Genomic DNA, 5130 nt, shown 5'->3' with positions numbered 1-5130 from the left:
ACCACCTCTGCATCGGGAAGCGCGGGCCTCGCCGGCTACTGGCAACACGCCGCTACGACGGCGGCCGCCGCCAGTTACTGGCCATCCCTTCTTGACTGTTGGACCACACCGTCGTCGGTAGGGACATCCTCGCAACAGTTGTCCCTGCCGAGGGACGACAATCGTGGATTGCAATAGGCGGTGAAATATCTATGAATCGCGCGCGTGTAGTCCAACGATAATTTCGACGCGATATCAAGAACGAGATATTGAATAAAGTATCATCACCACTTGTCGCATGGAGATCGCGTTCGCGGATGGAAAACATCATCATTTTCACCGTGCGGATGTACGAAAGACGCGACCAACCATCGATTTGATATGTGTTATACGCATATCGATGTAAGTAAGTCTATACCCACTAAACTTGGATATAAACGGCGAATATCGCGTTGCTTTACTCACTACCCTGTAGATATCTGTATAGTAGGCACCGACGCAGTGCGTATGATATGTATGTATACCAAAATTGTTATATTATGTCAAGATAATAAATTTAATAATAATTATTATAATTATACAAATATATATATAAATATATATAAATAAATATAAATATATACGTATAGTATATATTGATCGAAGTAACGATAATAATACTGAAAACAATAATACCAGTACTAATATAACGGTGAACAAATTTGAACAAACAAAGAAAAAAAATAAATAAATAAATAACCAAAAAATCCAATCGAATAAAATGAAATGACTATTTAATACCGCAATAGTACGTACACGGTATAGATGTAATAACGGAAAACAAGAACAACAATAATAATATTAATAATGATAACGATAATAACGATGATATCAATAATAATAGTAATAATTATATTAATATTATGAATAACGATAATAACAGTAACGATAAAATGAATAATAAATAATAATTAATATTCAGCAAATACCAAATGTTAGGTCGTCGTAAGGTATATCGAAAAGAAAAAAGTCGAGAGCCGGAATAAGGTGAGGCGAGGAAAAAGAATAATTAAAAATAAATGAATAAACTAAAAGTGAGAGGTATCGATAATTTATCGTAGTTTAAATTATAATTGCGCCTCCTATTGTACAGTATATATGTATGAGCATCGGATCATTCTAGTAATTAGACTATACGTTATAAATATTACTGCTATTATTAAATAATTGTAAACAATATATACATATTAATTATCTTCACATGATGCATCGGTTCGATTGGTCTTTGGAAATTTTTATTCATCCCTTCTTTCCAATAGTATATTATGTGCTCATCCATTAGTCGTACATCAACTTCCATAGGTGTACTGTTACACTGAAAAATTCTTCTTCTTATGTTTCGTCATCTTATTTCCCTGTTAAAATACGTTTCGACAACTGTCGAGTATAATCTGTTGAAATCCGACAAATATCCTCAGATTAATTTTTTATTTATGATTTTATCGCCGACGGACGATCGTAAACGGGTGGGAAAGGGGGACGAATGAAGAAAAAAGTTTTTTTTGTCAAAAAGTTCAAAGACCAAACGATCCATAAATTCCTAGACATGTATTACATAGGATAAACTACTGTGCAAGAAACGACCGCAGCTGTTTTATATGAATCCCGGTGTCGTACAAATTTTTGTCGAATTGTATAATATTATACATTACCTATACGTGCGCATGCTATACATATAATATCTTCTTCCATCAGAGAGTGACTGATATTCCCTCAGAATTAGCTGACGGGTAAAAAGGAATGAATATATAAATCGAATGATGAAATCGAAACAAAACCAAAAAATAAAAATTGAAAAAATACAACAAAGACAGAAACGCTCCGTATATCATATCAGATGGTAAGATCGATTGAACGATGATTGGAGAGAAACGTGAAAAGAAAACCAAAGAAAAAGAACGAATAAAAAAAATTATTTTTTATTTTTTTTCTCTCTTACCAAAAAATATATACCAATGAAAACGATAATTTACTTCACTCGCTCCATATGTACACGTTCCTTATTAATCGACGGACAATTTGAACCGTCGAAAGAGGTTCCGTTTGTAATCTAGTCACAATAAAAAACCAATTCTATTCTAATCGTGTATAGCCTGAATATCCGTAGTGTTACTCAATATTAATTTCCTCGCCTGAAGAAAATTGTATTATCCTATACTGGTAAGGTTTTTTACGTTTTTTTTCTCTTTCCCTATAGTTATTCGCAAGATTCGCAGGAGTCAGATAAAAATTCCGATATTTGTTTAAATCCTCGATTGAACTTTATTTATGTATATCATGTTTGAATGAATTTTTTCTTCCTTTTTCTGTTTAGATATTTCTCACCGAAAATAGCCATCCAGCTGCCCCTTTATATTTTGGATTTTATTTTTCTGGGCACCGCAGAGGAGAGTATACGCGAGCGATGTATTTACGTGTACGTATACGGAAATAAAAGAGGAACTATGAGGAAAGCCACGTTCGAGAAAAGCTCCCTTGGATTTGCGATTAGTTCCGTGTTTCGACTGTTCAATCAGTCGATACACCCTTTCGGATAGTATCCTGTCATAATATAATGCCACGTATTTTCGTACTTTCTGAACTCAAGTTCTCGAGCGTTGTCCTTTTGCTTTTTTTTTCCTTCAATTTTGTTCCCCGATCAAATGAGAGGAGAGAATTTTCCGACGATTTTTTTTGTCGAGAGTTTGAAAAAAAACTGCATACTGATTGATTACAGAATACACTTTGATCTACTACTCATGTATATCTAATACAGATATTATCCACGTGACAAAAAAAAAGGGAATGGAAAATTTGAAAGCTTTGCCAATTCATTTGGGCGAGCATACGTGTGTGTGTGTGTTTTTTTTTTCTCCTTCTTCTTCTTTTATATTTTAAGTCGGGCTGTAAAACATTGCGATATATACAATCGTCGCTCGCGGGATTGAATTGGTATAGGATATTTAACGATTCTAATTCATTTGAAAGCAAAACAATGTCCGGAGCTTGATATTTTCTAAACTGAACTCCTGAGATGATTAGCATTTAACACCCCCTTACCATTTCATTGTGCTCTACTCCCTTTTCTAAAGTAATCAACTATTATATTCATCCGCTTTATTCGCCTGGTAACGTCGCGCCGGGTGCTAACGACTTCTATAGTTTAACTCCACGCGGCGTGCACATACCTCCCTCTTATTCTCGATCTTTCTCTCCCGAATAAATAGCGTATAACGCTATGAATTTAGAAATGTAAATGTTTTGTTTGCCGACCATACGATACACGTATAAAATATACGTACGTTCGCATCGATACAATTTCACCCACACCGAGAATCCACCGCTGGATCTACGGCACGTAACGTATAACGTACAACTATAGGCGAAACAGAGAGGAGAAAAGAGAGCGCGAGGATTTTTGGCGATGAGACGAAAAGGGAAGAGGACGATAAATTATGCACCCTCCTTCGCGGAGAGGGGTCCTGTGCCACGGTTTTCGGGGTACCGGTGCGCGGCGAGGGGGGGGGGGGGGGGGGGGGGAGGGGGATTGAGGGGGGTGGTCCCCCTTTTCCAAGGGGGGGAGAACGACTTTGTAACCCCAACACGCAAACTGAACTAAACGCGTATTACAGTATCGTCGCACGCTAATGTTATATCCATTACGATATATTATGATCCGTATGTTCCCCATTACGTAATCCCCTACCTACCCCTAGTGTGGTCTAAATTTCCCCCTTCGGATAGAAATACCCCGTAGGTGAATCTCATTTCCTACCCTAATAATTGCCTTCGTACCGCCACCCCTGCAACGACATACCGTTGCTCTGTAATACCCCTTGTTGTGCATCGTCTCTTAATAGCGTGTCACCGCGAACTGTAACAGGTGAAAATTAAAAATTTTCAACCAGGGCTCCACTTTGGGAAAATAATTTACAGGTGCTTTTCTTTCATAATCAATCCATGTCGAGGTGTGCAGAATTATTGAAGGCAGTTTCAAGGGGGTATGGGGAACGAAGGGGGAAGCGGAGGTGAAGGTTTTTTTAAAACATATATTCACCATTCGGTATCGGGTTTTATTTTCTCCAGGGTAAATCCGCGAATCTCGACGGGTGGCGGTTTGCAACCTCGGAGTTTTCGTGAACGGGTATATGTGTGTGTGCATACGGATAATAATATGCCCGACAGCCGAACAACGTAGGTAGAGCTATCTGCTCATATAATACATATAGGGTGTTGGTAAATCCGTATTCTCACTCTGCGATAAACTGGAGTAAAAATTGAATTTCCGGTGACGTTGAGAAAGAATATTTTTCGCTTCTTCGTTACGAGACGTTTCCAAGGGTTACTCAGAAATATTCATCCGCGGTTACCCCGTGCAGAAAACGTGATCTTCACCGTAAAATTTCGTCCACACTGTTTGCGCGGAGGTCGGAAGCTCGAGGAGCAAAAAAAGTCGGTTGAGATTGTTGGGAGCGACCACGAAAGCCAGGGACCATTGGGGGATGATTCGTCCGCATACTCTACGGGTTCGACCGGGTTCGCGATTTGCCCATCCGGTGCTCGTTTGAATGTTCCGGATCACGGGGTAACTGGATACGCGATGCCAAAGTACCCCGAATCTCGAATTACCCGACACTCGAAAGCGGAAAGATTCGAAACGATTTCCCGTCAGTTTTTCTTTTTTCTGCCCAGAATTCCTCTTCTAATGTGCTTGTAGAATTTTCCAACTATCGCACAAAAAAACAACTGTAAATTTCCTCCACTTTACGATTTCGTCATTACACTCTGAAAAGTCGACCGACGTCGTTGCGTGCACATCGACCCAACTGCAGCTGAACGTTATCGCGATTCGTTCTCACAGTGCGAAAATTTTGTTTACTCAAAAACCTCGACATTTTTACCCTTCTCATCTCGTCGTCAAACATCGACTGCAGCGCGTACGTACAGACTGAGTCGTCGCGTCTGTCGTAAATTACGTTTCAAGATTTCACAATAAATTGAATCGCCTCAAAGATAATTGTGTTTTTTTTTTCTCATTTCAACGCCTCTCAATTCATCGTCGTTATATATTTTTCCCCTCGAGGATGCTCTCGTTATATTTTTCGCTTCGAAACGTGTCGTGTCGTATATATA

At 38.8% G+C, this 5130-nt stretch overlaps 1 long non-coding RNA gene across 1 annotated transcript; it reads right to left on the bottom strand.

Moving 5' to 3' along the window:
* Window positions 1-2876: 2876 nt before the first annotated feature.
* Window positions 2877-4929, bottom strand: LOC125501510. Its single transcript, XR_007279099.1, has 2 exons — window positions 4055-4929; window positions 2877-3871 (listed from the first exon to the last, which is right to left on the bottom strand). It is a non-coding gene; the product is annotated as an uncharacterized LOC125501510 (long non-coding RNA).
* Window positions 4930-5130: the final 201 nt, after the last annotated feature.

This window comes from Athalia rosae, chromosome 6 (genome assembly GCF_917208135.1).
Source record: "Athalia rosae chromosome 6, iyAthRosa1.1, whole genome shotgun sequence".
NCBI lineage: Eukaryota > Metazoa > Arthropoda > Insecta > Hymenoptera > Athaliidae > Athalia > Athalia rosae.
The sequence above is the reverse complement of the archived record's forward strand: the minus strand, read 5'-3'. Positions and strand labels throughout refer to the sequence as shown.